The sequence below is a fragment of the Triticum dicoccoides genome, chromosome 2A (assembly GCF_002162155.2).
Source record: "Triticum dicoccoides isolate Atlit2015 ecotype Zavitan chromosome 2A, WEW_v2.0, whole genome shotgun sequence".
Taxonomy (NCBI): Eukaryota; Viridiplantae; Streptophyta; class Magnoliopsida; order Poales; family Poaceae; genus Triticum; species Triticum dicoccoides.
In genome coordinates this window covers 293,256,961-293,283,932 of record NC_041382.1, presented here as the reverse complement: position 1 = coordinate 293,283,932, position 26,972 = coordinate 293,256,961, and positions in this window count along the sequence as shown.

Below are 26,972 nucleotides of genomic sequence, written 5' to 3'. Positions count from 1 at the left end.
CCGCCATGGTGCAGAATGATCATCTGCCAATAGTCTTCAAGTTTGGTGAAGTCGACTCCGAGCCAGAGGAGATAGAAAATAAGGAGGAGTGGGGCCTCATGCACATGGCCCAGAACGAGCTGGCCGCGGCGGTTGCTGCCCCCACTCCCATCCTAGCTCCCATCCCCGTGACCGCGCCAGCGACCATCCCCGTAGCATTGACGGGCTGGTCGCCGAGCACTATCGTAGAGTTGGAAGCCGCGGGCGTGAGCCAGGTCTCCGCGGACCTGCGCGAGCTCGCGTACATGACAGCGCCAGCGCCCATGCCCGTGCCCGTGCGCGCCCCTCCTGTTGGGGAACGTAGTAATTTCAAAATTTCCCTACGCACACGCAAGATCATGGTGATGCATAGCAATGAGAGGGGAGAGTGTCGTCCACGTACCCTCGTAGACCGTTAAGCGGAAGCGTTATGACAACGCGGTTGATGTAGTTGTACGTCTTCATGATCGACCCATCCTCAGTACCGAACGTACGGCACCTCTGCGTTCAGCACACGTTTAACTCGGTGACATCCCGCGAACTCACGATCCAGTAGAGCTCGAAGGAGAGTTTCGTCAGCAGGACGGCGTGCTGACTATGTTGATGAAGCTACCGTCGCGGGGCTTCGCCTAAGCACCGCTACAGTATGACCGAGGTGGATTATGGTGGAGGGGGGCACCGCACACGGCTGGGAGAGATCAATTATCAACTTGGGTGTCTTTGGGGTGCCCCCTGCCCCCGTATATAAAGGAGCTAGGGGGAGGCGGCCGACCAGGAGCAGAGCGCGCCAAGGGGGGAGTCCTACTCCCACCGGGAGTAGGACTCCTGCTTTCTTAGTAGGAGTAGGAGAAGGGGAAAGGGAAAGAGAGAGGAGGAAGGAAAGGGGGGTGCCGCCCCCCCTCCTTCTCCAATTCGGACTAGAGGGGGAGGGGGTCGCGGCCTGCCCTGGCCGCCCCTCCCCTTGTCCACTAAGACCCAATAGGCCCATTACATTCCCCGGGGGGTTCCGGTAATCCGCCGGTACTCCGATATATGTCTGAAACCTCCCGAAACACTTCCGATGTCCGAATATAGTCATCCAATATATCGATTTTTACGTCTCGACCATTTCGAGACTCCTCTTCATGTCCGTGATCATATCTGGGACTCCGAACTACCTTCGGTACATCAAAACACAAAAACCCATAATACCCATCGTCACAGAACTTCAAGCGTGCGGACCCTACGAGTTCGAGAACTATGTAGACATGACCGAGACATGTTACCGGTCAATAACTAATAGGTGAACGTGGATGCTCATATTGGTTCCTAGATATTCTACGAAGATCTTTATCGGTCAAACCGCATAACAACATATGTTGTCCTTTTGTCATCGGTATGTTACTTGCCCGAGATTTGATCGTCGGTATCTCAATACCTAGCTCAATCTCGTTACCGGTAAGTCTCTTTACTCGTTTCGTAGTGCATCATCCCATAACTAACTCATTAGTCACATTGCTTGCAAGGCTTATAGTGATGTGCATTACCGAGAGGGGCCACAGATACCTCTTCAACAATCGGAGTGACAAATCCTATTCTTGATCTATGCCAACTCAACAAGTACCATCGGAGACACCTGTAGAGCACCTTTATAATCACCCACTTACGTTGTGACATTTGGTAGCACACAAAGTGTTCCTCCGATAATGGGGAGTTGCATAATCTCATAGTCATAGGAACATGTATAAGTCATGAAGAAAGAAATAGCAGTAAACTAAAACGATCAAGTGCTAAGCTAACAAAATGGGTCAAGTCAATCACATCATTCTACTAATGATGTGATCCCGTTAATCAAATGACAACTCATGTCTATGGTTAGGAAACTCAACCATCTTTGATCAACGAGCTAGTCAAGTAGAGGCATACTAGTGACACTATGTTTGTCTATGTATTCACACATGTATTATGTTTCCGATTAATACAATTATAGCATGAATAATAAACATTTATCATGATATTAGGAAATAAATAATAACTTTATTATTGCCTCCAGGGCATATTTCCTTCAGTCTCCCACTTGCACTAGAGTCAATAATCTAGATTACACAGTAATGATTCTAACACCGATGGAGTCTTGGTGTTGATCATGTTTTGCTCGTGGAAGTGGCTTAGTCAACGGGTCTGCAACATTCAGATCCGTATGTATCTTGCATATCTCTATGTGTCCCACCTTGACTTGATCCTAGATGGAATTGAAGTGTCTCTTGATGTGCTTGGTTCTCTTGTGAAATTTGGATTCTTTTGCCAAGGCAATTGCACCAGTATTGTCACAAAAGATTTTCATTGGACCCGATGCACTAGGTATGTGTAGCGACCAGACCTCAAACGGTTCAATCTCTGTGCTCCGGTGTCATCCCTGGATCAGTAATGCTAACACCATACAGTACTTGAAGGATTTATAACAGAGTAGCAATCACACACTTAATACATCGAGTGTCTCAAAAGAGAACTTACTACAATAAATATGGCTTAAGGCCATCTAATAACGATAACAGTGGAAGGCTTGGAAGATAAGTGAGTCCATCAACTCCAATGGCATCACTGAGTATAGAACCACGACCTAAAAGGCACCTTACTCGTCGTCTGAAAAGTCTGCAACATGAACATTGCAGCCCGAAACGGGTCAGCACATGGAATATTCTGGCAAAGTAACACATAGAGAGCAATGAAAGAATAAGGCTATACTACATGCATATTTGGCTGGTGGAAAGCTCTATGGTTACAGTTTTGCGTAAAGCCGATTTTTGCCTACTGCAAAGGAATAAATTTTATTTAACTATCATGGTGGTTGTTAAACATTGAGAGTGTAGACACCCTCTCAATCCCAATTAAGCATCAACATTAAAACCCAACAAAATTAATTAGAGTAACATGATGAGATTCACATGATAATCCAGGTACTAGATACTCAAGTTGTCCATAACCGGGGACATGGCTAATCATGATTAGTTTATACACTCTGCAGAGGTTTGCGCACTTTTCCCCACAAGACTCGATCTCCTCCGCTGAGATTCTCGCACTACATGGTGTTTGAGAAACGGATGGCCGAGACATAGTCTTTCAGAAGCGCTCACACCTTACGAACGGGTAGACCGTTACACCTACTTTCCCCAACATCTTCTATTCTACCACTGTAAGAGTTCGCACAACTTAGTCAACTATGCTAGAGCCCATAGTAGCTTGTGGCTACACACGGAAGTTTCTAGCATGAATAATCTCATGATCCCTTTGAGCCTGGGTGGCGGTCCAAAAGAAAACAGGCAATCGCTGGAATACCCAGGTGCCTCAATCCACCCAGATGTGTATTTAAGTTGCCACCTTAGGGTTTTGGTTGAAGGAAGTCACTAGATATGTTGAGGTAAACTTGGATCATCCAACGCTCCTCTTCAGGTAAAGTGGTGTTGTAGGTTCCGGTGAAACTTGGTACTCCTATGTTGAGGTGACATTGGAGTATCTAGGTGACATTAGGGTTTTGGTTGATTTGTATCTTAAGGTGTTATTGTAGTACGAACTCCAGGGCTGTTTGTGACACTTATAGGAATAGCCCAATGGATTGATTGGAAAGAATAACTTTCAGGTGGTTTCGTACCCTACCATAATCTCTTCATTCGTTCTCCGCTATTAGTGACTTTGGAGTGACTCTTTGTTGCATGTTGAGGGATAGTTTTATGATCCAATTATGTTAGTATTGTTGAGGGAACTTACACTAGTGAAAGTATGAACCCTAGGCCTTGTTTCAATACATTGCAATACCGTTTACGCACACTTTTATCATTAGTTACCTTGCTGTTTTTATATTTTCAGATTACAAATACCTTTATCTACCATCCATATACCACTTGTATCACCATCTCTTCGCCGAACTACTGCACCTATACAATTTACCATTGTATTGGGTGTGTTGGGGACACAAGAGACTCTTTGTTATTTGGTTGCAGGGTTGCTTGAGAGAGACCATCTTCATCCTACGCCTCCTATGGATTGATAAACCTTAGGTCATCCACTTGAGGGAAATTTGCTACTGTCCTACAAACCTCTGCACTTGGAGGCCCAACAACGTCTACAAGAAGAAGGTTGTGTAGTAGACATCAATACTCCGCAATATCCTTCCTCATTCCGGTCCACCAGAAAGTATATTTCAAATCCAAATACATCTTGGTATTTCCTGGGTGAATCGAATATGGTGAATCATGGGCCTCTTGCAAAATTAACTTCCTGATCTCCGGGTCATTTGGCACATAAACATGGTCTTCAAACCATAAGGTATCGTGCTCATCCTCATGAAATCCTTTAGCTTTTCCTTTGCTCATTTTCTCCTTAATAGAAGCAATCTCCTTGTCAGTCTTCTGGGCTTCTCTGATCTTATCCATCAAAGTAGACTGAATCTCCAATGCTGCTACATAGCCTTTCGGGACTATCTCCAAACATAGCTCATGAAGATTTTCAGCTAACTCTCTTGGTAAATCTCCCGTCATGGGTGTTCTAAGAACCTTAGTGGGCAGGTTATACTTATCCACAAATCCCCTTGATATGTATGAATGCGATGCACCAGTATCAAAGAGAACGAGTGCAGTAAAAGACTTAACCAAAAACTTACCGATTACTACATCCGGCTGCTCGTCAACCTCCTCCACATTAACGTGGTTCACCTGCCCCCTATTGAAAGGGTTCGGCTTCTTCCCTGAGCTTCCATTGCCATTTCCATTCTAAGATTCAGGACATTCATTGGCATAATGTCCGGTCTTCTGACACTTAAAGCAAGTGACTTGGCTCAGGTCTCTCTTAGCTGGGGTTGATGGGTTGGTACGGTTCTGGCCGTTGCTTCCTCCATTCCCATTACCATTCTTGGGGACATTATGATTGTGCGAGCTACCTCCTCCATGGGTATGCTGAAAATGCCCTCCCGGTCTAGGGGTAAAATGTGGCTTCTGCTGAGCTCCTGAATTGTACTTCCCTTGTCCATACTTCCTCTTGCGATTCTCAATCTGTTGCTGCTTCCCTTCAATCATAAGAGCACGATCTACCAACTCCTGGTAGTTGTTGAAGGTTGCTACCATCAACTGCATGCTCAACTCATCATTCAGTCCTTCCAGAAACTTCTCCTGCTTAGCTACATCCGTAGCAACGTCATCTGGGGCATAACGTGCTAACTTACTGAAGTCCTCCACATACTGGCCAACTGTCCGTCCTCCTTGGCGCAAGTTGCAAAACTCACGCTTCTTCATGGCCATAGCTCCCGATGAAACATGGGCGGTACGGAAAGCCTGCTGGAACTGGTCCCATGTGACAGTGTCAATAGGGAAAGTGGCTGTGAAATTCTCCCATCATGATGCCGCGGGTCCGTCAAGCTGATGCGCGGCAAACTTCAACTTTTCCTCATCTGTGCATCCTGCCGTGGTCAATTCCCTTGCTGTCTTGCGGAGCCAATCATCTGCTACTATCGGCTCGGTGCTATTGGAAAACACCGATGGATTCAGCCTAAGAAAACGGGCTAAGTGATCAACAGGTGGTGGTGGTGGTGGGTTGTTGTTGTTGTTCCCCTGATTCTGATTCTGGACTAGCAAATGCATCAATGTGTTCTGCTGCTGGATCAACTGAGTGAGCTCCGATGGGAAGGTAAATCCGGGGTCACGTCTCGGAGGCATCTGAGGGTTTAGAAAAGATGAGATTTAAGAATAGAGAGGGGTCTAGAGAGAAAACACTACCCATATGCACATGAGGCAAAAGCAAACAATTCACTTCATTCAATCAATCAAACAAGGGCATACAATCGGCCTAACTATCGCAAAAGTGCTCGGACTACTATATTTACATGGTGGACTACTATTACTGTTGGGGTGGTCTACTAGAAATATTCTTCGGTTGCAGACTCCATGATATCTGCTCCAGCTTCATCAACATAATCATCATCGCTATCATCTGGATCCGAGTCGGTGTCGTCGATGATGATGTAGTCTTCCGGGCGAATCTCCTTGGGTTCTTCGTCTTCTTCTACTGGTGTAGGGCCTCCCATGAATATTCTGATCTTCTTGATCAAATCGTCATTCTTCTCCACTAATACCTCGATTTCCTCTTCATAATCTTCACATGTAGCCTTGAGTTCTTCCTCCAGTTCCTTGATTCTTGTCCTTGCCTTCTTCAGATCTATCATGTCGGCGCACATCTAGTTCTCCTGACGTCGAATGTGCTGGTTTAACTCCTAGATAAAAGCTGCAATTGATCTATCCTTCCTGGTGATGATCATCTCCCAGTGCTCATCTCGGCGCCCACAAATCTGGTAGATAGTATCCTTGAGATCATTGCGGTAAACTTCTCCAATACGTCGCATGGCGATGTGATCTGTCATGCTCTTTCCTAGACTCCGGGTTGGTGCATCAAAGGAAAACTCTATGGGCTCGGTGACTGGCATGAACATCCTTCCTGGAACTTGAACTTGGATCATCCAGCGCTCCTCTTCAGGTAAAGTGGTGTTGTAGGTTCCGGTGAAACTTGGTACTCCTATGTTCAGATATCTAGTGACTTCCTTCAAGCGGCGGCAGCGGCGGCGGCGGGGCGGCTGGGGCGGGCGGCTAGGGTTTGGGCGGCGGCGGCTTTGGGCTGAGGTGGCCCGGGTGGCTCGCTGTATAAAGCCCCGGCCAGGCGGAGCCTGGCCGGACACGGCCCAAGGTCGGTTCGGATTTTTTTTAAATAATTACGCTCAGAAAAAACAAAAGTAATACTAAACGGACTCCAAAAATCCCGAAATAAATTTTCCCCGGATTCTGAAATCAAGCCGCACAGGATGAACATTTATTTGGGGCCTAAATGCAATTTTGAAAAACGCGCATTTTTTCTAAATTCAAATAAAATAGCAAATAAAACCAAAATAAAATCATATTTGATTTTATTATTAAATCCTCAATATTTCTTTATTTTGGGAAAGTCATTTATTCCCTCTCTCATATTTTTGTAATAGAAATAATTGAAGATAAAATAAATAAAATCAAATGATCCTATTCTCAAAATTTGAGAAAACTCAAATATGAAAATAACGAAACCACCAACTCTCTCTGAGGGTCCTTGAGTTGCGTGAAATTTCTAAGATCAACCAAAATGCAATAAAATATGATATGCAAAGATGATCTATTGTATAACATTCCAAATTGAAAATTTGGGATGTTACAGTATGACACCTAGATCGGATATGAACTCCTTCATACAGACTCCTTCATTTGCTGCTTCCGAAGCACCTATGTACTCAGCTTCACACATAGATCCCGCCACGACGCTTTGTTTAGAACTGCTCCAACTAACAGCTCCACCGTTCAATATAAATACGTATCCGGCTTGCTATTTAGAATCGTTCGGATCAGTGTCAATGCTTGCATCGACGTAACCATTTACAACGAGCTCTTTATCACCTCCATAAACTAGAAACATATCCTTAGTCCTTTTCAGGTATTTCAGGATGTTCTTGACCACTTTCCAGTGATCCACTCCTGGATTACTTTGGTACCTCCCTGCTAAACTAATATCAAGGCACACATCAGGTCTGGTACACAGTATTGCATACATGATAGAGCCTATGGGTGAAGCATAGGGAACACTTTTCATTTTATCTCTATCTTCTGCAGTGGTCGGGCATTGAGTCTTACTCAACTTCACACCTTGTAACACAGGCAAGAACCCTTTCTTTGCTTGATCCATTTTGAACTTCTTCAAAACTTTATCAAGGTATGTGCTTTGTGAAAGTCCAATTAAGCGTCTAGATCTATCACTATAGATCTTGATGCCCAATATATAAGCAGCTTCTCCGAGGTCTTCAATTAAAAAACTTTTATTCAAGTATCTTGTTATGCTATCCAAAAATTCTATGTCATTTCCAATCAACAATATGTCATCCACATATAATATTAGAAATGCTACAAAGCTCCCACTCACTTTCTTGTAAATACAGGCTTCTCCAAAAGTCTATATAAAACCATATGCTTTGATCACACTATAAAAACATTTATTCCAACTCCGAGAGGCTTGCACCAGTCCATAAATGGATTGCTGGAGCTTGCACACTTTGTTAGCTCCCTTTGGATCGACAAAACCTTCTGGTTGCATCATATACAACTCTTCTTCCAGAAATACGTTCAGGAATGCAGTTTTGACATCCATTTGCCAAATTTTATAATCATAAAATGCAGCAATTGCTAACATGATTCGGACAGACTTAAGCATCGCTATGGGTGAGAAAGTCTCATCGTAGTCAACTCCTTGAACTTGTCGAAAACCTTTCGCAACAAGTCGAGCTTTGTAGACAGTAACATTATCGTCAGCGTCAATCTTCTTCTTGAAGATCCATTTATTCTCGATGGCTTGACGATCATCGGGCAAGTCAACCAAAGTCCATACTTTGTTCTCATACATGGACCCCATCTCAGATTTCATGGCCTCAAGCCATTTTGCGGAATCTGGGCTCACCATCGCTTCTTCATAGTTCGTAGGTTCATCATGGTCAAGTAACATGACTTCCAGGATTACCGTACCACTTTGGTGCGGATCTTATTCTGGTTGATCTACGAGGTTCGGTAGTAACTTGATCTGAAGTTTCATGATCATCATCATTAGCTTCCTCACTAATTGTTGTAGGTGTCACAGGAACCGGTTTCTGTGATGAACTACTTTCCAATAAGGGAGCAGGTACAGTTACCTCATCAAGTTCTACTTTCCTCCCACTCACTTCTTTCGAGAGAAACTCCTTCTCTAGAAAGGATCCATTCTTAGCAATGAATGTCTTGCCTTCGGATCTGTGATAGAAGGGGTACCCAACAATCTCCTTTGGGTATCCTATGAAGATACATTTCTCCGATTTGGGTTCGAGCTTATCAGGTTGAAGATTTTTCACATAAGCATCGCAGCCCCAAACTTTAAGAAACGACAACTTTGGTTTCTTGCCAAACCACAGTTCATAAGGTGTCATCTCAACGGATTTTGATGGTGCCCTGTTTAACGTGAATGCAGCCGTCTCTAAAGCATAACCCCAAAATGATAGCGGTAAATCAATAAGAGACATCATAGATCGCACCATATCTAGTAAAGTACGATTACGATGTTCGGACACACCATTACGCTATGGTGTTCTGGGTGGCGTGAGTTGTGAAACTATTCCGCATTGTTTCAAATGTAGACCAAACTCATAACTCAAATATTCTCCTCCACGATCAGATCGTAGAAACTTTATTTTCTTGTTACGATGATTTTCCACTTCACTCTGAAATTCTTTGAACTTTTCAAATGTTTCAGACTTATGTTTCATTAAATAGATATACCCATATCTGCTCAAATCATCTGTGAAGGTGAGAAAATAAGGATACCCGCCGCAAGCCTCAATATTCATCGAACCACATACATCAGTATGTATGATTTCCAATAAATCTGTTGCTCGCTCCATTGTTCCGGAGAACGGCGTTTTAGTCATCTTGCCCATGAGGCATGGTTCGCAAGTACCAAGTGATTCTAGAAGTCCATCAGTATGGAGTTTCTTCATGCGCTTTACACCAATATGACCCAAATGGCAGTGCCACAAATAAGTTGCACCATCATTATCAACTGTGCATCTTTTGGCTTCAACATTATGAATATGTGTATCACTACTATCAAGATTCAACACAAATAGACCACTCTTCAAGGGTGCATGACCATAAAAGATATTACTCATATAAATAGAACAACCATTATTCTCATATTTAAATGAATAACCGTCTCGCATCAAACAAGACCCAGATATAATGTTCATGCTTAACGCTGGCACCAAATAATAATTATTCAGGTCTAAAACTAATCCCGAAGGTAGATGTAGAGGTAGCGTGTCGACGACGATCACATCGACTTTGGAACCATTTCCCACGCGCATTGTCACCTTGTCCTTAGCCAGTCTTCGCTTAATCCGTAGTCCCTGTTTCGAGTTGCAAATATTAGCAACAGAACCAGTATCAAATACCCATGTGCTACTGCGAGCTCTAGTAAGGTACACATCAATAGCATGTATATCACATATACCTTTGTTCACCTTGCAATCCTTCTTATCTGCCAAATACTTGGGGCAGTTCCGCTTCTAGTGACCAGTCCCTTTGCAGTAGAAGCACTCAGTCTTAGGCTTAGGTCCAGACTTGGGTTTCTTCTCTTGAGCAGCAACTTGTTTGCCGTTCTTCTTGAAGTTCCCTTTCTTCTTCCCTTTACCTTTTTTCTTGAAACTGGTGGTCTTGTTGACCATCAACACTTGATGCTCCTTCTTGATTTCTACCTCCGCAGCTTTTAGCATTGCGAAGAGCTCAGAAATCGTCTTATCCATCCCTTGCATATTATAATTCATCACGAAGCTCTTGTAGCTTGGTGGCAATAATTGAAGAACTCTGTCAATGACACTATCAACAGGAAGATTAACTCCCAGTTGAGTCAAGTGGTTATGGTACCCAGACATTCTGAGTATATGTTCACTGAAAGAACTATTATCCTCCAACTTGCGGCTGTAGAACTTATTGGAGACTTCATATCTCTCAATTCGGGCATTTGCTTGAAATATTAACTTCAACTCCTGGAACATCTCATATGCCCCATGACGTTCAAAACGTCGTTGAAGTCCCAATTCTAAGCCGTAAAGCATGGAACACTGAACTATTGAGTAGTCATCAGCTTTACTCTGCCAGACGTTCTTAACGTCATCAGCAGCATCTGCAGCAGGCCTGGCACCTAGCGGTGCTTCCAGGACGTAATTCTTCTGTGCAGCAATGAGGATAATCCTCAAGTTACGGACCCAGTCCGTGTAATTGCTACCATCATCTTTCAACTTTGCTTTCTCAAGGAACACATTAAAATTCAACGGAACAACAGCACGGGCCATCTATCTACAATAACATAAACAAGCAAAATACTATCAGGTACTAAGTTCATGATAAATTTAAGTTCATTTAATCATATTACTTAAGAACTCCCACTTAGATAGACATCCCTCTAATCATCTAAGTGATCACGTGATCCATATCAACTAAACCATAACCGATTATCACGTGAGATGGAGTAGTTTTCAATGGTGAACATCTCTATGTTGATCATATCTACTATATGATTCACGCTCGACCTTTCAGTCTTAGTGTTTCGAGGCCATATCTGCATATGCCAGGCTCATCAAGTTTAACCCGAGTATTATGCATGTGCAAAATTGTCTTACACCCATTGTAGATGAACATTGAGCTTATCACACCCGATCATCATGTGGTGTCTCGGCACGACGAACTTTGGCAACGGTGCATACTCTGGTAGAACACTTTTACCTTGAAATTTAGTGAGAGATCATCTTGTAATGCTACCGTCAAACAAAGAAAAGTAAGATGCATAAAGGATAAACATCACATGCAATCAATATAAGTGATATGATATGGCCATCATCATCTTGTGCCCTTGATCTCCATCTCCAAAGCACCATCATGATCACCATAGTCACCGGCGCGACACCTTGATCTCCATTGTAGCATCGTTGTTGTCTCGCCAACTATTGCTTCTACGACTATCGCTACCGCTTAGTGATAAAGTAAAGCAATTACAGGGCGATTGCATTGCATACAATAAAGTGACAACCATATGGCTCCTGCCAGTTGCCAATAACTCCATTACAAAACATGATCATCTCATACAATAAATATAGCATCATGTCTTGACCATATCACATCACAACATGCCCTGCAAAAACAAGTTAGACGTCCTCTACTTTGTTGTTGCAAGTTTTACGTGGCTGCTACGGGCTGAGCAAGAACCGTTCTTAACTACGCATCAAAACCACAACGATAGTTCGCCAAGTTAGTGTTGTTTTAACCTTCTCAAGGACCGGGCATAGCCACACTCGATTCAACTAAAGTTGGAGAAACTGACACCCGCCATCCACATGTGTGCAAAGCACGTCGGTAGAACCAGCCTCGCTTAAGCGTATGCATAATGTCGGTCCGGGCCGCTTCATCCAACAATACCGCTGAACCAAAGTATGACATGCTGGTAAGTAGTATGACTTGTATCGCCCACAACTCACTTGTGTTCTACTCGTGCATATAACATCTACGCATAAACCTGGCTCGGATGCCACTATTGGCGAACGTAGTAATTTCAAAATTTTCCTACGCACACGCAAGATCATGGTGATGCATAGCAATGAGAAGGGAGAGTGTTGTCCACGTACCCTCGTAGACCGTTAAGCGGAAGCGTTATGACAACGCGGTTGATGTAGTCATACGTCTTCACGATCGACCGATCCTCAGTACCGAATGTACGGCACCTTCGTGTTTAGCACACGTTTAGCTCGGTGCCGTCCCGCGAACTCATGATCCACTAGAGCTCGAAGGAGAGTTTCTTCAGCACGACGGTGTGGTGATGATGTTGATGAAGCTACCATCGCAGGGCTTCGCCTAAGCACCGCTAAAGTATGACCGAGGTGGATTATGGTGGAGGGGGGCACCGCACGCGGCTGGAGAGATCAATTATCAACTTGTGTGTCTTTGGGGTGCCCCCCTGCCCCCGTATATAAAGGAGCTAGGGGGGAGGTGGCCAGCCAGGAGGAGGGTGCGCCAAGGGGGGTCCTACTCCCACCGGGAGTAGGACTCCTCCTTTCCTAGTAGGAGTAGGAGAAGGGGAAAGGGAAGGAGAGAGGAGGAAGGAAAGGGGGGCGCCACCCCCCTCCTTGTCCAATTCGGACTAGAGGGGGAGGGGCGCGCGGCCTGCCCTGGCCGTCCCTCCTCTTCTCCACTGAGGCCCAATAGGCCCATTACATTCCCCGGGGGGTCCGGTAATCCCCCAGTACTCTGGTATATGTCTGAAACCTCCCGAAACACTTTCCATGTCCGAACATAGTCGTCCAATATATCGATCTTTACGTCTCGACCATTTCGAGACTCCTCGTCATGTCCATGATCATATCTCGTCATGTCCATTTCGAGATATGCAAGGCTTATAGTGATGTGTATTACCGAGAGGGCCCAGAGATACCTCTCCGACAATCGGAGTGACAAATCCTATTCTTGATCTATGCCAACTAAAAAAGTACCATCGGAGACACCTGTAGAGAACCTGTATAATCACCTAGTTACGTTGTGACATTTGGTAGCACACAAAGTGTTCCTCCGGTAATCGGGAGTTGCATAATCTCATAGTCATAGGAACATGTATAAGTCATGAAGAAAGCAATAGCAGTAAACTAAAACGACCAAGTGCTAAGCTAACAAAATGGGTCAAGTCAATCACATCATTCTACTAATGATGTAATCCCGTTAATCAAATGACAACTCATGTCTATGGTTAGGAAACTTAACCATCTTTGATCAACGAGCTAGTCAAGTAGAGGCATACTAGTGACACTATGTTTGTCTATGTATTCACACATGTATTATGTTTCCGGTTAATACAATTCTAGCATGAATAATAAACATTTATCATGGTATTAGGAAATAAATAATAACTTTATTCTTGCCTCTAGGGCATATTTCCTTCACCTCCACCCACCGTGGCACCGGCCCCCGTGTGTTTGGCTGCACCCGCTGCGCCCGTGCGCGGCCCTCCACCCACCGCGGTGCAGGTCCCCGTGCGTTTGGCTGCACCCGCCGCGCCCATGCCCGTGCGCGCGCCCCCCTCAGCGGCATGGGACGTTGTCGTCGACCGCTACCTCTCAGCGGTGCCAGTTGCCGTCCTCCCGCGCCCCGCCCGTCGATCGCGCGACGACATGATGTTTGATTTACAAGTGAAGAACATTTTTTCCTGCCTTGAAGACTTCAACAATGGTGTCCCGGAGGACGACAGCGACGGCGCGGCATGCCGCCTCTATCGCTACCGAAAATAGTTTTTGGGGGGTTTAATATTGTATCTCAAATTCTTGATCATATGAATATAAATTCACAGTGTGACTGAATGAAAGATATGGTTTGAACGAACTTGCATTTTTCTCTCTTAATGTACAGACTTATCAAACGATTTCCTTTTGAAAAAAACGTCAATGGTTTTTAAATATAAAACACTCATCGCAAACGTTTTAGTTAGAACACCCGTATGCAAACCGACAGCTTCCCTAGGAAGCCAAGGGAAAATGTGTCGAGCAGGATTCTGCATCCCTTGAACGCAAACGGTTGTTTTGCATGACCCATGTGCAACCACGTACAAACAAATGGGTAAGATTTGTGTATCTGTCATTTTGGGTATGTTGCCATTTCTCAAACTGGAAAGATTGACATTTTTTTATCTAGTAACATTGCCATTTGTCAACCTTGTAACACCACGATTTGTCAAAATATGCAGCTACAAATCACTAGCACTATCTAATTTTTGCAACTAAAATCACTAGCACTGTTCATATGGACACCACTAGCAGGCGTGAGTTCATGGACGCATATGCAAATGTACCATTCATTACATACAACAAGTCATCAACCTACAACGACAATGAGGATACACGTTGGATTATAGATCATTTCCAACAAAACATTCTAGTAAAGTTCTTCTCACACAACAAATAACAAAGCGATGAAGTGAACTTCAGCTCAACCACTCATCGGCGTTGGAAACGCTTGCTTTGAACTAGAAGTGATTCTCTAGGAAGGGCCAGCTACTGTCAATCTAGAGACCAACGCATGACTGATCATTGAGGCTGAAGCGGCCTATGTGAGGACCCATATTGGGATGGTAGGGAAGCATATTAATGTCCGAGGTATAGATACAGTTGCTTATCATAAATGGTAGTAATGTTGTGTCAACACCAGCTGGATCGCCTTCCAACATCATTGGATAGTTTTGTCCAAGGAAGAGCGAGTTTCCTCCAAGACTTCCAATACTGAACCAGGGAGAAGGTGTTGGCGCTAGTACACTAGTATCCATCCTGAATACCCTGCAATGGATGTTGGAATAGGTCCGGAGAGTGCGATCATATGAGACAACACCTTCTTCCTTAGTAACATCAGAAGTGCCATGTATACAGACAAGAAGAGGTGATCCATCGGAATAAGTTGTCAGGCGCCACTGGGTATATGGGTCCTGCTCGTCCTCATGCTCGTGAATACAATTTTCAAGTATAGGTGGTAGAATGTTCACAGGACCTTGGAAACACAAGAAGGTTAATTAGTAAAGGGAAACTAGCTAACCGGCATGCATGTGGATGAAACAATTATAATTACGGTGGAAGACAAACGTACCGAAGTCATAAGGATTCCATGCAAAAATAGTGCCATGAGTGGTGGCAGCAAACACAAGACCCTCGTATTGAATTTCATCACTCATCCGTGTATAGAAACTGATTTTTGAGCAATATCCATCGAGTCGAACCATGAAGGACGGCAACAAGCTTGTCGAAGATAGTGACAACACAAGCATTCCTATAACCCCAAGAGCGGTTGGGAACTCAACAAATTGCTATCTTCCATAGACGACAGTCAGCATGATCGTATTTGAACTAATGTAGAATACCGGTGTACTCAACCTCTGGGCAGTCGTCTAAGATTTTTCAAAGTGGAACCCGGTGACGAGTGTACACATTCACAAGTTCCCACTCGCAGTTGTACCGAATATAAACAACCCAATCTCCATTTGTGCCTGCCCAAGCCTTGCCCTCAAGCGATGGCATCTTAACATCATACGTATCATTATCAAGCGGCATCAACTTACACAAGGCGAGGCTTCCCTCGTCCCCGTGCCAGTCGGCAGGGTCACTGCAAAGAAGATAGGGGAGATCAAACCACTCCTGGACCCTTGGGTTCCTCGTAATGATGTTATTACTTGAGTCGAGAATGGTCTTGAACGAACCTGCCATGCTAGCCGAGGTGATGATGTCGCACCGATCAATGAGTTCCTCCACCACGTCATCTTTCAGATAGGGGCAAGAATAACGAGGTCATTTCTGGCTTGTTCCCTCCATGGAGAAGATGATCAAACAATGGCAGAAGGAAGGGTGAAGGCAAATGGAGGAGGGAGGAAGAGCTAGCATGCGACAGCAGTTCCAAATCGAGAGAGAAAGGCGAAGAGTCGGTGGACGGTTGCCACGGTACATGAAGAGGCGCCTGGGGAGCAAACGGTTGCCACAGAGGTCGCACAACACACACGTCTTGTTAAGTTGAACCATTTCTGTTCTCTTGTGTCAACGCAAATAGTTCATCCGAGTGAACCGCATGCCGTATATCGCACACACCTTGATCTGGCTGACCGTTTCTTTTGCGTTGCCTAATCACAAACAGTTCATCTGAGTGAATCGTATGATGTATATCGCACACACCTTCATCTGGCTGCCCGTTTCTTTTGTGATGCCTAATCACAAATAGTTCATCCGAGTGAACTGTATGATGTGTATCGCACACGCCTTCATCTAGCTGCCCATTTCTTTTGTTCCTCCTCATCGCAAACAGTTAATTGAAATGAATCATATGCCCTTCATCGCACACGCAACTAAAATCTGAACCGTGTTTGATGCATCCGTCATCGCAAACATTTTATACATTTTTGACGGTTTTCATACACCACCATTTGCGATTATTGCATCACACACAGTTTCTCGAAGTGTCTCTGATCGTAGTGTTGCATTAGCAGCATCCTGCAGTAGTGCATGCTCACCGAGAAGTGAGCTCTTTGACCTCCATCCACTAGTCGCCCGCCTCGCTCACAACTTCTCCATTAATGGAGGCCGAGCCACTATGTAATGATATGTCTCAACGTATCTATAATTTTTGATTGCTCCATGCTATATTATCTACTGTTTTGGACATTATTGGGCTTTATTATCCACTTTTATATTATTTTTGGGACTAACCTATTAACCGGAGGCCCAGTCAAGAATTGTTGTTTTTTGCCTGTGTTAGGGTTTCGAAGAAAAAGAATATCAAACGGAGTCCAAACAGAATGAAACCTTCGGGGACGTGATTTTCTCAACGAATAAGACCCAGGAGACTAGGACCCTACGTCAATAAAGGAAACATGAGGCCACGAGGTAGGGGGCGCGCCCACCCCCACCAGGCGCACCCTCCACCCTCGTGGGCCCCCTGTTGCTCCACCGACGTACTCCTTCCTCCTATATATACCTACATGCCCCCAAACGATCAAATACGGAGGAAAAACCCTAATTCCACCGCCGCAACTTTTTGTATCCACAAGATCCCATCTTGGGGCCTGTTCCGGAGCTCCGCCGGAGGGGGCATCGATCATGGAGGGCTTCTACATCAACACCATAGCCTCTCCGATGAAGTGTGAGTAGTTTACCTCAGACCTACGGGTCCATACTTATTAGCTAGATGGCTTCTTCTCTCTTTTTGGATCTCAATACAACGTTCTCCCCCTCTCTTGTGGAGAACTATTCGATGTAATCTTCTTTTTGCGGTGTGTTTGTTGCGACCGATGAATTGTGGGTTTATGATCAAGTCTATCTATGAATAATATTTGAATCTTATCTGAATTCTTTTATGTATGATTGGTTATCTTTGCAAATCTCTTTGAATTATCAGTTTGGTTTGGCCTACTAGATTGATCTTTCTTGCAATGGGAGAAGTGCTTAGCTTTGGGTTCAATCTTGCGGTGTCCTTTCCCAGTGACAGTAGGGGCAGCAAGGCACGTATTGTATTGTTTCCATCGAGGATAACAAGATGGGGTTTTCTTCATATTGCATGAGTCTATCCCTCTACATCATGTCATCTTGCTTAAGGCGTTACTCTGCTTTTAACTTAATACTCTAGATGCATGCTGGATAGTGGTCGATGAGGGGAGTAATAGTAGTAGATGCAGGCAGGAGTCGGTCTACTTGTATCGGACGTGATGCCTATATACATGATCATTCCTAGATATTCTCATAACTATGCTCAATTCTGTCAATTGCTCAACAGTAATTTGTTCACCCACCGTAGAATACTTATGCTCTCGAGAGAAGCCACTAGTGAAACCTATGGCCCCCGGGTCTATCTTTATCATATTGATCTCCTACTACTTAGTTATTTCCTTTGCTATTTACTTTGCCTTTATTTTATTTTGCATCTTTTATCATAAAAATACCAAAAATATTATCTTATCATATCTATCAGATCTCACTCTCGTAAGTGGCCTTATAGGGATTGACAACCCCTATTTGCGTTGGTTGCGAGAATTTATTTGTTTTGTGCATGTACGAGGGACTCGCGCATAGCCTCCTACTATATTGATACCTTGGTTCTCAACAACTGAGGGAAATACTTACGCTACTTTGCTGCATCATCCCTTCCACTTCGGGGAAAACCAACGCAGTGCTCAAGAGGTAGCAAGAAGGATTTGTGGCGCCGTTGCCGAGGAGGTCTACACAAAAGTCAACATACCAAGTACCCATCACATACCCTTATCTCCCGCATTACATTATTTGCCATTTGCCTCTCGTTTTCCTCTCCCCCCACTTCACCCTTGCCATTTTATTCGCCCACTTTCTCTCTATCCTCCCTCTATTTGCCTCTTTTTGCTTGCTTGCTTTTTGTTTGCTTGTGTGTTAGTTAGTTAGTTTGTCGTTATGGATAGTCCCTTATCTTCTCCGTTATCTCCTGAGAATGAAATTCTAAATTTTAAGCAAAGGGAGGGATAAAATCTAAAAGATGCTTGGTATAGAATTTGCAATGCTCAAAATAGATCTACTAGGAAGCAATCTACTTCCGTTCTCCTTCACAATTTTCATGTAGGCATTTCTCCTTGGCACCGTTATGTTCTTGATACTATTACCGGAGGGAACTTTTTGGGTAGCCATACTTTTGATTCTTATAATGCTATGTTAGATTTATTGGGCTCACCCCCCTCTCTTGGTTAATGGAACTATATTAACTTTGGAGCATGTAATGCAAAGGCTTGAAATTATTGAAAATAAGGTTGCTACCATAGAGTTAATTGAAAATTTGGATAAAAAGATCCACAACCGAATCTCTCAATATGGATCTAAAGTAGGAGTTACTTTGAAAGATATTAAAGAAAAGGAACCCATAGTTAATGAGAAAATAAATCACGATTCCGTTAGGATCGACAAACTTGAGAATATTATTACCAACTTGGGAACTGCTTTTTCTTCCATAAAGAATACTCCAAGTCCCTCCACTAAAGTTGCCAAGCTTATGTACGTTCCTAAAAATAAGGGTGAATCCTCTAGTAAGGATGCGGATCTCAAATCTATAAGTATTCATCCCAATCATTTTGCTATCATTAAGGAACCATTTGTTACAAATGAATTTTTAGATCTTGTGCCTAAAAGTTTGATAATTAATAAAAAGAAAGAAATTTGTAAAGATGGCAGATGCCTAATTGAAGAATTGCCTACCAAAGATGGCAATACCTAGATCTATTCTTGCTTGTTATGCCTAGCTAGGGGCGTTAAACGATAGCGCTTGTTGGGAGGCAACCCAATTTTATTTTTATTCCTTGCTTTTTGCTCCTGTTTAGTAATAAATAATTTATCTAGCCTCTGTTTTGGTTGTGTTTTTTGTGTTTAATTAGTGTTTGTGCCAAGTAGAACCGTTGGGAAGACTTGGGGAAAGTCTTGTTGAACTTGCTGTAAAAAAAACAGAAACTTTAGCGCTCACGAGAACTACTGCCATTTTTATTTGGAAAGTGCTATTTAGTTAATTCTTTTTGCAGATGATTAATAGATAAATTCCTCACGTCCAGCAGTTTATTTTAGAATTTTTGGGGTTCCAGATCTTGCGCTAGCTACATATTACTACAGACTATTCTGTTTTTGACGGATTCTGTTTTTCGTGTGTTGTTTGCTTATTTTGATGAATCTATGGCTAGTAAAATAGTTTATAAATCATAGAGAAGTTTGAATACAGTAGGTATAACACAAATAAAAATAAATAATGAGTTCATTACAGTACCTTGAAGTGGTCTTTTATTTTCTTTCGCTAACGGAGCTCACGAGATTTTCTACTTTAAGTTTTGTGTTGTGAAGTTTTCAAGTTTTGGGTAAAGATTTGATGGATTATGGAACAAGGAGTGGCAAGAGCCTAAGCTTGGGATTCCCATGGAACCCCCAAGATAATCTAAGGACACCTAAAAGCCAAAGCTTGGGGATGCCCCGGAAGGCATCACCTCTTTCGTCTACTTCTATCGGTAACTTTACTTGGAGCTATATTTTTATTTGCCACATGATATGTCTTTTGCTTGGAGAGTCTTGTATTATTTGAGTCTTTGCTTGTTAGTTTACCACAATCATCCTTGCTGTACACACCTTTTGACAGAGCCATACATGATCTAGAATTTGTTAGAATACTCTATGTGCTTCGCTTATATCTTTTGAGTCATATAATTTTGCTCTAGTACTTCACTTATATCTTTTAGAGCACGGTGGTGGATTTGTTTTATAGAAACTATTGATCTCTCATGCTTCACCTAGATTATTTTTAGAGTATTAATAGCATGGTAATTTTCTTTAAATCCTAATATGCTAGGTATTCAAGAATATAAAAAAAATTCTCTTATGAGTGTGTTGAATACTATGAGAAGTTTGATGCTTGATAATTATTTTGAGATATAAAGATGGTGATATTAAAGTTATGCTAGTTGAGTAGTTGTGAATTTGAGAAATACTAGTGTTGAAACTTGTGATTCCCGTAGCATGCACGTATGGTGAACCGTTATGTGATGAAGTCGGAGCATGATTTATTATTTGATTGTCTTCCTTATGAGTGGCGGTCGGGGACGAGCGATGGTCTTTTCCTAACAATCTATCCCCTAGGAGCATGTGCGTAATACTTTGCTTTGATAACTTGTAGATTTTTGCAATAAGTATAAGAGTTCTTTATGACTAATGTTGAGTCCATGGATTATACGCACTTTTCTCACCCTTCCACCTTTGCGAGCCTCTCTAATATCGCGCACCTTTCACCGGTATCATACACCCACCATATACCTTCCTAAAAACATCCACCATACCTACCTATTATGGCATTTCCATAGCCATTCCGAGATATATTGCCATGCAACTTTCCACCGTTTCGTTTATCATGACACACTCCATCATTGTCATATTGCTTAGCATGATCATGTAGTTGACATCGTATTTGTGGCAAAGCCACCATTCATAATTCTTTCATACGTGTCACTCATGCATCATTGCATATCCCGGTACACCGCCGGAGGCATTCATATAGAGTCATATTTTGTTCTAAGTATCGATTTGTAATTGTTGAGTTGTAAGAAAAATAAAATTGTGATGATCATCATTATTAGAGCATTGTCCCAGTGAGGAAAGGATGATGGAGACTATTATTCCCCCACAAGTCGGGATGAGACTCTGGACGAAAAATAAAAAAAAAGAGAAAGAAAAGAGGCCATAAAAAGAAAAAAAGGCCCAAATAAAAAAATGAGAGAAAAAGAGAGAAGGGAGAATGTTACTATCTTTTTACCACACTTGTGCTTCAAAGTAGCACCATGATCTTCATAGTAGAGAGTCTCTCATGTTGTCACTTTCATATACTAGTGGGAATCTTTCATTATAGAACTTGGCTTGTATATTCTAATGATGGGCTTCCTCAAAATGCCCTAGGTCTTCATAAGCAAGCAAGTTGGATGCACACCCACTTAGTTTCTTTTTGAGCTTTCATATACTTATAGCTCTAGTGCATCCGTTGCATGGCAATCCCTACTCACTCACATTGATATCTATTGATGGGCATCTCCATAGCCCGTTGATATGCCTAGTTGATGTGAGACTATCTTCTCCCTTTTTGTCTTCTCCACAACCACCACTCTATTCCACCTATAGTGCTATATCCATGGCTCACGCTCATGTATTGCGTGAAGATTGAAAAAGTTTTGAGAATGTCAAAAGTATGAAACAATTGCTTGGCTTGTCATCGGGTTGTGAATGATTTAAATATTTTGTGTGGTGAAGATAGAGCATAGCCAGACTATATGATTTTGTAGCGATAACTTTCTTTAGCCATGTTATTTTGAGAAGACATAATTGCTTTGTTAGTATGCTTGAAGTATTATTATTTTTATGTCAATATGAACTTTTGTCTTGAATATTTTGGATCTGAATATTCATACCACAATTAAGAAGAATTACATTAAAATTATGCCAAGTAGCACTCCGCATCAAAAATTCTGTTTTTATCATTTACCTACTCGAGGATGAGCAGGAATTAAGCTTGGGGATGCTTGATACGTCTCCAACGTATCTATAATTTTTGATTGCTCCATGCTATATTATATACTGTTTTGGACATTATTGGGCTTTATTATCCACTTTTATATTATTTTTGGGACTAACCTATTAACCGAAGGCCCAGCCCAGAATTGCTATTTTTTGTCTGTTTTAGGGTTTCGAAGAAAAGGAATATCAAACGGAGTCCAAGCGGAATGAAACCTTCGGGAATGTGATTTTATCAACGAACAATACCCGGGAGACTTGGACCCTACGTCAAGCAATCAACCAGGAAGGCACGAGGTAGGGGGCGCGCCTACCCCCCAGGTGCACCCTCCACCCTCGTGGGGCCCATGTTGCTCCACCGACGTACTCCTTCCTCCTATATATACCTACGTACCCCCAAGCTACCAGATACGGAGCCAAAACCTTAATTCCACCGCCGTAACTTTCTGTATCCACGAGATCCCATCTTGGGGCCTGTTCCGGAGCTTCGCCGGAGGGGGCATCGATCACGGAGGGCTTCTACATCAACACCATAGCATCTCCGATGAAGTGTGAGTAGTTTACCTCAGACCTACGGGTCCATAGTTATTAGCTAGATGGTTTCTTCTCTCTTTTTGGATCTCAATACAACATTCCCCCCTCTCTTGTGGAGAACTATTCGATGCAATCTTCTTTTTGCGGTGTGTTTGTTGAGACCGATAAATTGTGGGTTTATGATCAAGTCTATCTATGAATAATATTTGAATCTTCTCTGAATTCTTTTATGTATGATTGGTTATCTTTGCAAGTCTCTTCGAATTATAAGTTTGGTTTGGCCTACTATATTGATCTTTCTTGCAATGGGAGAATTGCTTAGCTTTGGGTTCAATCTTGCGGTGTCCTTTCCCAATGACAGTAGGGGCAGCAAGGCACGTATTATATTGTTGCCATCGAGGATAACAAGATGGAGTTTTCTTCATATTGCATGAGTCTATCCCTCTACATCATGTCATCTTGCTTAAGGCGTTACTCTGTTTTTAACTTAATACTCTAGATGCATGCTGGATAGCGGTCGATGAGTGGAGTAATAGTAGTAGATGCAGGCAGGAGTCGGTCTACTTGTATCGGACGTGATGCCTATATACATGATCATACCTAGATATTCTCATAACTATGCTCAATTTTGTCAATTCCTCAACAGTAATTTGTTCACCCACCGTAGAATACTTATGCTCTCGAGAGAAGCCACTAGTGAAACCTATGGCCCCCGGGTCTATCTTTATCATATTGTTCTCCTACTATTTAGTTATTTCCTTTCCTATTTACTTTTCCTTTATTTTACTTTGCATCTTTATCATAAAAATACCAAAAATATTATCTTATCATATCTATCAGATCTCACTCTCGTAATTTGCCTTATAGGGATTGACAACCCCTATTTGCATTGGGTGCGAGGATTTATTTGTTTTGTGCAGGTATGAGGGACTCGCGTGTAGCCTCCTACTAGATTGATACCTTGGTTCTCAAAAACTGAGGGAAATACTTATGCTACTTTGCTGCATCCTCCCTTCCTCTTCGGGGAAAACCAACGCAGTGCTCAAGAGGTAGCATGTAACATGCGGTTAATTAAAAGCACCTGGACGGAGCGTGTTTGCTTGTGATCCCTTGGCAGCATTTGCTTTGTTTCTATTTTCAACTCGTATTCCAGCCAAATTTAAATTGCCACATGGGGCAACGGATAATACAACGACAAATAAAAGAGCAACGGATAATACGAGAACAAATTTACAATGGTGTGGATAATAATTCTCTTACATATTCCGGATAATTTAAAATGCCACATGCGGCAAAGCTGGAAATACATGCGGGCCACAGAAGAAGGATTGCAGACAATGATTTGGGTCGCTGCTGTCTCTACTCGTCGATGGATCGCTGGGCGATGACATCCTCCAGCTCCTTCTTCAATTCCTCGCGACTTTGCTTGAAAGCAGCCATGGATTCCTCCACCTCCTGCTCACGCTCGATCCGGAGCTTCCTCAAGTCACCCATCAGTTCCTCGATGACCGTTGTCAGTGTCATCCCCGAGGCACTGCTCTGCTCATGCAGCATTTTCCAGTGGGCGGCCTCTTCCTCCTTCTCGGCGAGCACCTTGAGGAGCTTCGCATTGTCACCCATGAATTGCTGGGCGAGGCCGGTCGCCTTGTCAACCGAGGCATCACTGATCTCGAGCAGCTTCATCAAGCCATCGACCAGCTCCTGCTGCTTAATGAGGCTAGCAAGAATATCATCATCGTCAGCCAAGGACTTCAGCAACGCCATCTCGTCGCGATTCCCGGCGCGGTGAGTGCGCTTGTGAGAGCCCTCGCATGCTCATGAGAGCTCGCTCGAGGGCTCCGCGGTGCCCGGGGACATCTCTGCTACGGCTGCCACTTCGCGGTGGGACCTCTCTAGTGCTTCCATGGCCTTGGTCTTTGCTACCTGGTTATACGTCCACCTAAAACTCTTCCTATCGGTCATGGCGGAACGACTTGACAGGAAAGACCAGTTTTGTGGGTGATGAGGAGAGGAACTGTGAAGTAATTTTCGAGTGGGTAGTTTTTATAGCTCGGTGCTAAGTGTGAACACATATTAGTTTGATCGGTGTGAACAGATTTGCAATTACTTATTGCATTGTAATCTGCAATGTGACGAGAAACAAGGTCAAAATTTGTTGATGGTTCTGGGCCTACAAAGCCCATTTCTGTTGTTCTGGCTCATCACAAATAGTTCTTTTGGATCAACTGTATGCCATTCATCGAAAACCCGAAACGTGGGTCTGTGTTCTTGGATGTACATGTACGTGCGTGCCCACTATCACACACGGTCAAGATATCACCATCGTGTCCTATGGATGCGTCGTCGTGCCTCCCATGGGGTGCCAAAAGGTTGACCACCTGGTTGCTCGACGTTGAGGCGGCCGCGGCATGCTCTGCTTGCGTCCGTCCACGCGTTTTGCTCGCCATTGAGGCGGCCGCGGCACGCTCCGCTCTGGCATCCCTACGCGCACTCTACTCGCCGTTGAGGAAAATTTACAATGGCAACGGTTAATAATTGTCTTACATATTTAGGATAATTTAAAATGCCACATGCGGCAAGGCCCAAAACACTCACGGCCTACATATGCATACAATTATAATAAAATATAGGCTAAAAGGTTGAGCTGGCAGCCTTTCGACGACGGTGTTCTCGGACTCCATGATCAGCATAGCACCCTTGCGGCCATTCATTCCAAGTGTCCCGACCCACCTCCTTGACAGCCTGCAATCGCGCGCATGAAATTTTGCGGAACCGCTGCATTTCCATGTCTCTGGCTTGGTAGCAAATTCCGTCCATCACCTGTATCCTCAAGATATCATGTTGGTGATGTTCTATTTCGTCGGGGATGACAAGTCCGCCAAGGATGCGCTCGAGCCTGGCCACCACATCATCGGGATCAAGGTTGACACGGCTGCCGCGTGCAATGATGAAGCCATAGGCTGCCTGTGTCTTGACTAAATCGCAGAGGTCCTCTGCCCATTCCTTGCGGAGAATCATGCTCTCGATGAGCACTAGTTACGGCGGCTCCTCGGGTGGGTCATCGATCATGCCGCCGAGCAGCTCTGGATCTTTTGCACGGTGGATGGCAAACTGCTCATCACACCTCCTCTACAATATGTCGATTGTGTGCCCAAGGACTGTCACGCCGATATTGCTGCCGGTGGGCCATGGTGCCTGCACCGGCCAATGAAGCTCTTGCTCCCTGGCCTGCTCCAGCTCGTTCTCCTCGCCAAAGATATAACGCAGGTAGGGGTCGACGTCGAAGCTTTGGTCATTGCCTAGCATGCTTAGAATAACTGATGGTAGATGGGTGAGGACTAGATCTGCGCAGAGTGTCGCGATGGTGCATTGTCGCCTGGGTTATATGCAGCAAGCCATTAGCTGGTGGCGGGAAACTGATGAGGGAAGATGCTTGGATTTTACAATTCTTCCATGTGGAGCGCGGTAAGCATTCGCTAGAGCTTGGGAAGACTAAGTGGAGCACACACACACAACCCGAATACCGTATACGGTGCCACGTGTTATTTATCACACACGTGTTAACATAAAGAAATGTATGTGTAACTTACTAATCATCGCACACGAGTACTCACAGACGCCATGTGCGATACTCCTAGCCATCGCTAGCAACTAGTTTGCATTTTTTAAAGTTTTTTGTACAAACGGAATCACACACGAACTAACTATAGTAATCGTCTGTGTTATAATTTCTCATCGCAAATAGTTCATCCGAGTGGGTTGTTTGCTGCGTATCACACACATCTTGTTTACACGAATTGTTTATGTTCTTTTAGCTCATCGCAAACAGTTCATCTATGTGAACTGTATGCCGCATGTCACACACATCTTGTTAAGTTGAAACATTTATGTTCTCTTCCCTAATCAAAAACAGTTCGTCCGAGTGAACTGTATGCTGTATATACACATACCTTGATCTGGCTGACCATTTCTGTTGCATTCTCTAACAGCAAACAATTCCTCGAAGCGAATTGTATGTCATATATCGCACACACATTGATATGGCTGCCCGTTTATGTTGTTCTGCCTCATCGCAAACAGTTCTTCTGGATCAACTGTATGCCCCGCATCGCACACGTAACTAAAATCTGAACTATGTTTGATGTCTCTGCCATCGCAAGTGTTTTGCATCTTTTTTGCTGGTGTTTTTACATCCCCGTTTGCGATTAATGCATCGCACGCAGTTTTGTCAAAGGGTCTTTGATCATAGTGT